The sequence below is a fragment of the Vombatus ursinus genome, unplaced genomic scaffold, assembly GCF_900497805.2.
Source record: "Vombatus ursinus unplaced genomic scaffold, bare-nosed wombat genome assembly UNPS02014874.1, whole genome shotgun sequence".
Classification (NCBI taxonomy): domain Eukaryota; kingdom Metazoa; phylum Chordata; class Mammalia; order Diprotodontia; family Vombatidae; genus Vombatus; species Vombatus ursinus.
Window position 1 is genome coordinate 4,545,666 of NW_020954652.1, and position 11,826 is coordinate 4,557,491.

Sequence of the window (11,826 nt, forward strand, 5' to 3'; positions counted from 1 at the left end):
CTGAATGTCCCAGGGCCTCAGTTTCCTCATTTGTAAAAAGGTCCATGGTATTTCTTCCAGCTCTAGATTCATGATTCTATACGTGGTCCTGGGCAAATTCCTTCTCCTTCCTGGGCCTCGGTTTTCTCATCTGTGAAATAAGGGTTTCTGAGGTCCCTTCGAGCTCTATATTGAAGGTCCCATGATCCGGTTTTACCCTCTTAGTTTATAAATGAAATGGGAAACTTGCCCACCGTCAAACTGGGGGATGCAGGGAGGGGAAAAAATCCCGACTATGGAGGCAGTGGACCTGGTGTGAAATCCTGGCTCTTCCCTTCTTCTACCTGTGTGACTCTGAGTAAATCCCTAGGCCTCATTTTCCTCATGTGTGAATTTAGAGGGCTAGATCAGATAACTTCTGAGGTTCCCTCCAACTCTAAATGTGAAATCCTATCATCTCACCTGTGTGGCCTTGGGAAAGTCCTTTAATCCCCCTGGGTCTCAGTTTCCCCATCTGTAAAATGAGGAGGTTGAGCAAGACGGTCTCTGCAGTCCGTCCCAGGTTCAAGCGGAACTCCAAATCTCCTTCCACCGTACCCTGCAGAGCGCCTCCTCCACCCCATCAGTGCAAACTGAACTAAATGATTGGAATTAGCAATGTTGGCCTATGGAGAGAAGCCACATCCCCAGGCGCCATATTGAAGTCAGCCGCAGGGGTGGCTGGCATCCCCAGCAGTGTCTTCCTGGTGATTTTCCTCCTGATCTTGGAAGAGGAGAGTCTGGGAAGCCGGGCCATCCCTAGACTCCCCGCTCTGGTTCCTGATGCAGGAGTCCACGTGTAGATCAAACAGTAGTTTCTAAAAGTAGCCCTTTGTTTGATGCCTACACAACTCATTATACAGAGTCTGGACGGCTGCTTAATTCAAATTGTTTCCTGATTACTTTTACCCTAAGCATTCTAATTACATAGCACAGCTAGCTCCCCATCCCTCACCCTCTCCCCTGGCTTTGCGAAATATTGAAGGAGCATCTCATTTCATAATTTACACTTGGCCTGTTTATTTCTTTGTCAAGCATTCTCAGAAAAGCAAATAGACCCACAAACTCCCCTTTCCTTTTCCTCTTACAGTCATTTTTCAAGGAAGGCCTTCTGTTTGTAACCTTTTCAAAAGGTTAATTGAGACCCAAAGTATCAGGCCCTCTGATACAGGAGCTCTGGGCAGCCTTAATTCTATTTCTTTGGATTTGATGCCAAGGCCTGAGTCTAACATAAATATTTGGCTACAAACAGTCAGTCAAGAAGCTGGAAAGGAATGGATAGTGTGAACTGTATAATGTGAGTTATAACATTCAAAATTCTGAATCGTCATATCTGGAACATGAAGTACTTCACTTTTACAAATCTACCTCAACTCACTTCTTTAAAATTTTTTTTTGTAAATGTATTTTGTTTTGTTTTGTTTTAGGGGGCAGCTAGGTGGCATAGTGGATAGAGTAACAGGTCTGAAGTCAGGAAGACTCATCTTTTTGAGTTCAAATCCAGCCTCAGATCCTTACTAGCTGTGTGAGCCTGGGCAAGTCACTTAACCCTGTTTGCCTCAGTTTGCTCACCTATAAAATGAGCTGGAGAAAGAAATGGAAAACCACTCCAGGATCTTTGCCAAGAAAATCCCAAATGGGGTCCCGGAGAGTTGAACCCGACTGAACAACATTTTGTTTTTACATCATCTTCATTTCCAAATATATTTCATTTCCAGATATATCCCCTCCCTGGAGAACCATCCCCTATAACAAAGAAAGAAGTTATATGACACATTAGAAGTCACACAGGTAGGAAATGACAGGGCCAAGATTTGAATCCAGGGCCTTTGATTCAAAATCCCCATTTAACTAAACCAGAGGTACTTAATCTGGAACCCACAGCCCTCCAAGGAATCTATGGATAGATTCCAAAGGCTCAGTGAAATTGGATGGAGGAAAAAATGTGCATTTTTATTTTCACTAACTTCTAACTGAAATTTAGCATTTCCTTTAATAATTTAAAACCATTATTCTGAGAGAAGTTCACAGGCTTCACCATACTGCCAAAGGAATCCATAATCCCTGCCACAAAAAATGATTTAAGAACCCCAGCCCTAAGCCATGCTGTTCACTCCTAGCTAGGCTTCTTTCTACTCTACTTAGTTACCTACTCTGTTATTTCCCTCTACTGGGAGGATATCTTCATTTCCTCCCCAAGTTTCTCATGAGAAAGGAAAGAAGCCTTGCTTATGCATTCTGAATAATATGAAGTTTTGTGAGTAGGGAAGCCTTTGTGGGTCAGAAATTTATTTTTTGCTTGGCCCATCTTTGTGCTTTGCACAGCTGAGTAAATTCTAGTTCTTTACAGATCGCTAATAAAGGACATGATCCCCACATCTGCATTTCCCCTACATGTCAACCACTGAGGATTTAAATAAAAATTTCTAGGCAGAAAATTTTAATCATTAAGGCTTTTTTTTAAAAAATTGACTTTTCCTTTTCACTTCCTCACACATGAGAGAACCTTAAAATTAGTAGCCTGATTAAACTACAAGCAATACAACTGCTCATCTATTCATTCAAACAAATATTTCATCCATTCGTTGAATTCAACAAATATTTATTGATATCTAACATGTACTCGGGATTCTGCTAGGTGAGGTAGAAGTCTTAAAAAAAAAAAAAGTAAATGGCACATAATAAATGCTTAAGAAATATTTCCTGACTTCCTAATACGTACCATGATCCCTGCTCTCAAAGGGCTTACCATCTATTGAACTGCTAAGTGATACAACCAGTTGGGGCTCACATAATCCAGACCAGAGATTATACACTTGACTAGGGAATGATAAAAAAAAAATTATCTTCCCAGCATTTTCTTTTAGAAAAAGAGATTTATCCATATTTTTACTTTTTTAAGGCAACTTTTCAAAACAATCCACTGAGAGTGAAAACCAATGTAACATCTTGTCCTAGACAACTTTCCCAATGTGTATTCAAGCTTATGGGTTAGGTCAACAAAGGTAACTGCTACTCTCAGATTCTATGCTGGGAGTCTGCACTCCTAACACTTACGTTTATGATCTACCACCAGTGTGTTTCCCATCAACAATCAGTCAGTAGACACAGGTAGCTCTTGACCAAGGCATTTACTAAGACACCACAGTAAAAGGAGTAGCTACAAAACATCTCTGGGGCATAAGCCTGGGGCACACTCTCCAATAAATACACACAATGCCCATGGGGAGAATGGGTTCAAGCTTAGATGAGAATGTTAGTGGGTGTGTGTTGAAGACATTTGTGGCAAAGGTAACTCACAATTTGGGGTATAGTGGTTCCAAAAGTTCTTTCTCTTGTCAGGGTCCTCAAGCAACTGCCTCTGAGGAAGCATCTCTGCTGGGCTCGTTGTACAGGTGGGCTCTGCTCCTCTCCATACTTGGCTCTCTTCTCTGCTGGTCATGCCTTGAAACAGCTTTTTCTGCATCTGCTTCTCTATTTCTTTAACTGCGTCTTGAACTCCCTCAAACTGCTGGATGGGTGAGATGGATGTACATCCCTACTCTGTGGCTAGACACCATGGCCAGGGGAAGGAAATCACATCTTTTCCTCTCCCTTTTGGGGTATCCTCCACAAAGCAATTCACGAGCCTCTACAACATGGTGGTGGTGATGGTTGTCATCTTCATGACCCCATTAGAGACCCTGCAAAGATCCTGGAGTGGTTTTCCATTTTCTTCTCCAGCACATTTTACAGATGAGGAAACTGAGGCAAACAGGGTGGAGTGACTTGCCCAGGGTCACACAGCTAGTAAGTGTCTAAGGTCAGATTTTTAACTCAGGAAGATGAGTCTTCCTGACTCCAGGCCTAGCATTCTATCCACTGAGCCACCAAGCTGCCCACTGGGGTCCCTAGGGTTTAGTCATTTGGAGCTCTCAAGGGTGTGGCTAATTTGTTTGCTTAGCCAGTGAGGTTGCTCCCTTTAATTCTCTCAAGCAGCCTGTTTGCTTATCATAAAGGAGTCACCTGGGAACTAACTCATTGTTAACACATTAACACCTCATTTTTTCTGTTACTACAATTGGCTTGGCTGGGAAGAAATAAAATCCCCCTTTACACTAAGAATATAATGTCCCAGTTATCACACCTAGTCTTTGTCACCTGGGATATTACAATAGTATACCAACCAGTCTTCTTGCCTTCAGTTTCTATACAGAGCATGGAACACGTTCCATATTCCAGTTTCTCATTAGACCATGCTCCAAGTTGCTGAAAGATTAGCTTTCCTAACTTTTGACTGAAGGTTTTCTATCATCGGTCATCTGCCATCTCTATTATTACTTCCCTCTTGAACCTTACCTCCTCCACAAACGCTAGGTGCTAATCAAACTGGTTTAACTCCTTGAAATATACTTACACTTATGCTCCTAACCTGGAATGTCTTCTCTCCTCCTAACTTCCTACCTGAGATCTACCCATCCTTCAAGGAACGCCAGCACAGGCCACATGTCCCCATCCAGTGCTACCTATTTTAACTAATTTTTTTAAAGAGATGCTAAGCTCTGTTGTTTCTATGCTGTTAAAGAACTAAAAGTACTCTCTAACTTCTCTAAATGTAGCAACCTGGGACAAAGGACCAGTTGCCTTGTCTTGGTTTTGGGTACCACAAAGGGGAAATGCACTGGAGTTCTACCTTCTCTGAAATGTGTCCTCCACTGATACCCTCTCCCAGTGGCATGGGAGGTGAGCCTAACTTTTTAGACCATTTGAGCAGAAAGTAAGTTCTATCTCCTGGTCTGTGGATGAAGCTCTTGTTCTAGGACCAGCCTGGAGAGGCACTTTAGCAGATTTGCTGCATGAAAATGATTTTTTTCCCCATCCATAGCAGCTCAGATGACCTTCTATTAAGGTATATAGGGGTTGTAATCGGTGTTCCAAAGGGGAATAGCCATACCAATGAAGGCATAGAGCCAATGAAATATGAAATCATCAGGAGAAGTGGTATTTGAAGCCTCAGGGGGAGGGGGTGGGTAGAAAGAGAATAAGCATCTAGATAGTGCCTCCTATGTCCCAGGCATTGTGCTAAGCACTTTACAAATATTATCTCATTTGATCCACCCCATTAACCTTGCAAAGTTAGGTGCTTTTATTATCCTCATTTTACAGTTGGGGAAACTGAGGCAAAAGTTCAGTGACTTGGCCAGGGTCACACAGCTGGTAAATGCCTGAGGCCAGATTTGAACTCAGCTCCTCTTGACTCCAGGCCCAGAGCTCTATCCATTGTACCACCAGCTAGAAGTATGGACAGCTCCGTTTATGGATATTAGAAGTTGGATGGAGAAAGAAAATTAAAAGGAGCAATGGGTATGGTCATCAGAAGGCCTGAGTCTGAGTCCTCGTGTGACTTCAGGCAATTCATTGAACCTCTCAGGGCCTCATTTGTAAAATGAGAGGGTGGAATAACCCTTCTAGCTACAAATCTAGGATTCTATGACTGTACACTCATAGTAAATCAACCGGTTTTGTCCTCCACCCCCAGGCTGTCCTAGATAGGGTCTATTATCTGAACATAAATGGAGACCTGGGAGAGATCTTTGAGGTCATCTAGACTTCATTTGACAGATGAAGAAACTAAGGCCCAGAGAGGATAAGTGATTTCTCCTAGGTCACATAGGCAGTAAATGACAAAGCCAGGACTGGAACCCAGGTCTTTGGACTCAAAATCCAGTGTTCTTTCCATTGGAGTACAATGTATCCAATCAGCATATACTACAAGGCACTGACTTACCCTGCCTTGAGCTCCTTCCTGGAAGCATGTACCTTGCGGACTATGTGTCTATGCAGACCTTAGAGTATCCTGCAAATGTTAGTTATTGCTATGGACTCCAATTTGCCAATGATACTCTTAAAATGTGGTGATGGAAAGAAAACAAGGTACTTCTGTTCTACTGGTCTGTTGTTGTTCACTCCTTTCAGTCATGTCTGACTCTTCCTAACTCCATTTGGGGTTTTCTTGGCAAAGACACTGGAGTGGTTTGCTATTTCCTTCTCCAGCTCATTTTACAAACAAGGAACTGAGGCAAACAGGGTTACGTGACTTGCCCAGGGTTACACAGCTAGTAAGCTTCTGAAGACAAAGCTGAACTCAGAAAGATGAGTCTTCCTGACTCCAGGCTGGCACTCTATCCACTGTACCACCTAGCTAGCCTAGTGCCTGAAATTCTCATTTTAACCAATTCTTTCAGCTTACCCATTCAAGGTGCCTGTTAAGATACATATGTGATTTTGTAAGAGTGTCCATTATCTGCTGTTGGAAATTTAGTTCAATCAGATTAGAATTAGCCAATCAACTCACAAGGATTTGGACGGGAATGGAACACAGGAAACATAAGTTTTGATGGGGGATTGCATCATGAAAGTTCTAGAACATGGAACACTGAGTGAGGGTAGCAAGCCTCAAGAAGGGTTTCTAGACAGTCGGTCTGCATCATGAAGAGACAGGGCACATGGGGGACAACACACACACACACACACACACACACACACACACACACACTTTGGTCCAAGTGGTTTTTTAAAAATTCATAATTCAAACCACTTGGACCAAAGTGTGTGTGTGTGTGTGTGTGTGTGTTTGTGTAGATGGACGAGTTCTGTAGATTATCAAAGTCCCTAAAAGAGTTACTGTTCATCTATTCAACTTTTCCCATGTGAAGAGGTAGGCCAGTTTTTGTTGCAGTGGTCATGGATCTCCTTTAGAAGGCTCTGGGGCTCAATGCAGTCAGCACAATGTCATCCTCAGAGGGGAGGAGCTCATCATGTCTAAGAACCCCCTCTTCAACTTCAACTCTGTGTCAAATGTCTTCCATGACACTAGTGAAGATTTGCAACGGGCACGTTTTTCCCTGTTTTGTGTCTCATTGGATATTAATAATCAGGGCTACCTAACAAAGTTATCTCTGTTGTTATACCTTTTAAAGAATGATGTATGATGATCATCTCTAGTTATCACAACAAAACAAATAAAAAGGGCTCCTCGAATCTAGTCAGTGCAACTCTTATTCCATGATGACCACAGACAACCCTGACTTCATGCACCTTCTAGGCAGCCTCCTTTGATAAACTGTAACAAATCCATACCCAGGACAAGGTACAGAATGTTGGCTACTTTTTCTCCAGGAGTTAGATATCTATCTTGTCGTTCATCCTTCCTCCTCGAAGATGACTGACACCTTGAGGGTGTTGTCTTGACTTGCAAGTGAATTGGATTTAAGCGAGGCAGAGTTGTACAGCCATCCCCCTCACTCTCTCCTCAGATATCCATGATTCATGGACAGATGATAGATAAAAGACAGACAGACAAAGGACTAGCAGGTACTTGGAAAGCTACACCAGTAACTAATAGTCTTCACTTAGATATAAATAGAGAAGTTTATTACAATTACAGTCATCTCAAAATGAAATCAGTTTCCTTATTAGGTAGTCACTCGTAATCACTAGAAATATTAAAGCAGATGTTCCATGATTAACTGGCAGGCATGTCATAAAAGAGATTTGTATTGGAGGTAGGGAGTGCGAGAGCGGAGGCCAGGAGAGATGTTTAAACTAGATTGCCTCTAAGCTCCCTTCTGATTCTAAGTACTCAATTGTGATACCTGGGCTAAATACAAGAGGAATTCTGAGATGGGAGACATCAGTGTGGGCTAGGGCCACAAGACGGTGCAGTGGACAGAGCGATGGCCCTGAAGTCGGGAAAACCCGAGTTCAAATCTAGCTTCAGACATTTACTAGCTGTGCGACCCTGGACAAGTCATTTGCCCCTGTTTGCCTCAGTTTCCTCATCTATAAAACGAACTGGCAAAGGAAATGGAAAACCACTCCAGTGTCTTTGCCAAGAAAACCCAAATGGGGTCACAAAGAGTTGGACACGACTAAGAAACCAACTAAACAATAACAACGAGGCTTCATAAAGGAAATAAGGCTTGACTGTAGTATATAATGAATGCATTGTGGGTAGTGAAAGAAAGACTGGATTGGATATTCTTTTTTTTTTTAAACAAACAGATCTATGAATATTGATATGGACATAGACATAAACAGAACACCAGTTGTATTGCCAGCAGGAATACATAAGTTTTTAGCTCAGTCCTGACCCCTAGACTTGCTATGTGAAATTCGTGAAGTGATTTTCATGGATCCATGGAGTAAGCGGGGCATGATCTGAGTTGAAAAGGATTTTCTCACCCTAAATTGAAGAGTAAAATAAATTTAGTGTTTCGGTTGAGGTAGAAGAAAGGGAGTTCAAAAGACAGACTTAACGCCTAAGGGTTTCTCTGGCCGCCTAGCAACAAGCTGGTTGCTTGGTCCTAGTTCTGAGTCACAAATAACGATAATAATAGCTCGCATTTATATAACAAGTTAAGGCTTACAAGCTTAGATATAGTATTGCATTTGATCCTTACAATAATCTGGTAGGGTTGGTGCTATTATTATCACCATTTTGCAGATGAGGGAACTGAGACAAACAGGGTTAAGTGACTTGCCCAGGGTCACACAGCTAGTAAATGTCTAAGGTCACATTTGGACTCATGACTTCGTCAGTCCTGGCATAGCACCGTATCCCCTGTGCCACCGAGCAGAGAGAACAGAATAGCAGAGCATCACAGCAGTATACAGCAGCAGAGACAGCAGTTCATAATCAGATGACCTCCCCAGACTGGCAGATCCCATCCAGGGAGCTTCAGGGAAGTAAGTAAATGGCAGCATCAGAGACAGGGATGTGTCCTAGCAGGTACAACAGCCTACCATCATCAATTACCCTGGCGAGGCATGGTTCCTATTTATGTGGCCTCTAGAGAGGTCATGTTAACCTGGGGGGGGGGACGGGAAGAGTATATCCTGTGTGTATGGGTGGCCTTCCCTTGTCTTTTATTTTGCTTCACTGTTTAATTAAGTGTTTAAACTAATGGTTCCATTCTGATTGACTGGCAAAAGAAAAACGTCGGTGGGGGCTCTTAGCCTTTGATTTTGAGTAAATGCTGACCCAAAACATGCCTTGAAATTGATGCAGACCATGCCTGAGGTAGGGAGACATGCAAGAAAGGGGTCCTTCATACTCAAAGATAAATATTTACCTTTTTGTGTAGTGATACATTATCCAGAACAGAAGTAGAGATAGAATATATCTGTGTGTACATACACACAGTGTATATTTATTCTCCTTGGGCTTTGCCTTATCACAACTAATGTTCATTTCAAAAATTCTGTCCTTGTCACTAAATCTGAGTAAATTGACTGAATACCTGGAGCTGCTAGGCTATAAGCTAAAGGTCATCTAGTCCAAAGGCTCCTCCAAAACAGAAATCTCTCCTACAATTTCCTGACAGATAGCCATCCAACCTTAAGGGCAGGGGTAGGGTCTTCTGTAAACCTTAGACCTCCCCTAGCACCTGGCATCCCCAGAGGAGATCCAGGATTACTACTGTTGCTATCAAATGTTGCTTCTCCAGGGTCCATGGATCTATCTGCCCACCTGTGTCCCTTGCCTACGGCCCCTGCCCTTGGCCAGCCTCTAAAAGCAACAGATTGAATCAGAGCTGAGAGATGCCTGGGAGATCAATTCCTCTATGCTTGAGCAAACTGATCTTTTTTTTTTTTCCTCTCTGGCATTAAATGCCTTGATTGTGAAAATATTCCACCAACAACTTTCTTATTTCTACCTTTCTTTCTGCTCCCCGCCCTTTAGGCTACCAAACAAGTCTGGAACTAGAGATCCTCAAATTACTACTGGGAATTAAAGAAATAGCATACACCATCCTAAGAAGGAAAGGGGGTGTCCTGTTAATTCTGGACAGAGGATTTGAATCCAGGTCCCTGGTTCTGTTGAACTCTTCTGGAGGGATCCCAAAGTGAGTTGCTTCCAAGGGTACGAGGAAAAGAGCACTGGCTTTGGAATCAGAGGATCTGGTTTCTGTCACTAATAACTTAGGTGATCTTGGGTAGGTCTAAGTCAGGTCAATAAGCATTTATTAAGCACTTGCTGTGTGATAGGCACTAATATATGTTCGAAGTGCCACTTAAACTCTCTTGGCTTCAGTTTCCTCAACAGCAAAATGAAGGGGAGGGACTACCCTCACCTCCAAGGCCTCTTCCAGCTCTAAATCTACGATCTGACTGTGGCCCAGGATCTCGGAGTTCGCTTATCTGGTCCTTTAAACTCATCCTTCTGTACTCACATGGCAAAAACCTTGGAACACGGCTCAGGAAAGCTGATTAAAAATACAGCGAGTCTCTTTTGTCTTACTGACTGAACACCGCCATGAGGGCTTGAATGTCCTCTTTGTTCCTTTAAATAATAGGGTTAGGCTAAGCCATTAGCTCTGCAATAGGCTCTCCTCACCACTGAGCTATCTGCTCCAGATCGGTAAGCGACTCAGGTTTCCTGGGCCCTCCTGTGTCGGTTAACCAGGAGCCAACCATTGTGACATCCCACGCCATCACCTTGACAGTGTTGCTGCCCCAGGTACAATAAAGAGGAAAATGGAGCCAAAGCTATATTCTCCTATCTAGCTCTTTATTTCTTTTTTAAATAGTGGTGCCATCTTCAGGATTATTTCAGTCTTTTTAATAGGCAGCAAGCAGGATGATTGATGAGGACTCTGCTCAGCTTTCCCCAAAGCTGCGTCCTATTAATTCACCAGGAGGAAAAATGTAAGAGTGGGAGGAGGGTGTGGGACTAGCATGGCATCACGCGCAACGTTTTAAAAGCCAAAAAAAGAAAAGAAAGCCTTTTAAGTCTCACTTTTACAGGCTTCTGTTGTCCCTGGTGCCATCTGTGGTGGAGGAAATAAAAAGTGAAAGGCAGAAATTAAAAATAAGTTTGGGAATCAGTAAAGGATTAAAGAAAGTTGGGTTGGGTTTTTTTTTTTTCTGGGCATGTTAAGATGGATTCAGTAAAGGAGGAAATATGCTATAGGACTGAGGGCTTGGTTTTTTTGGGGGGGTTTTTTTTTTGTTTTTTTTTTTTGTCCCATCTCCAAGTTGCTGCTTGACAGGAATTTGTTTTTTTCCATTTGCCATGCTCCCAGGCCTTCCACAAAGAGCTGAAGCTTGGGTTCCCATAAGCCTTCACTTGAGACAGGAATGAAATCTTCTACCTAGGAACCAAGGGCCCGACCGAGCTCAGCTGCTCTAAAAGCACCCATTCTCATTTCTCTCTTGGCCCTTTCTCTGTAAATGGCCACTGCCCTTTCTAGGCTTTCAGCCTTTTGTCTGTGCAGAAGCCCTTTTTCACTTTGGGTAGGAGGTGGGGGCAAAGGGGCTCACATTTCCATAGAGTCCATAGCATGGTAGTGCAGGACAGCTTGTCTTCTGCACAGTGCAGGCATTGTGCTAACCTGGTTTCACCTTGCATGTATTTTTCTGGTCCTTCAGTTACTTGTGTGTGTGAGTGTGTGTGTGTGTATGAATATGTGTTTCTGTGTTTGTGTGTATATGTCTGTGTACATGAATGTATTTGCTTGGGTATGTGTTTTTGTGTGTTCACATGTATATGTGTGTTCGTGTGTGTGTTCATGTATACATGTGTGTTTCTCTGTGTTGGTGTGCTTATGTGTATTAGCACGTCTATGTGTGTACATGCATTTCTATGTGCATGTATATGTGTGCTTGTATGTGGACTGTGTGGTTCTTATGTTTGCATGTGTGTGTTTGCATATACACACCGGCTTACATGTGTTTCTCTGTGTTTGTGTGTATACACACATGTGTCTGTCTCTCTCCTCTCTCTCCTTCCTCTCTCCCTCTGTCTCTCCATCTCTGTCTCTCTCC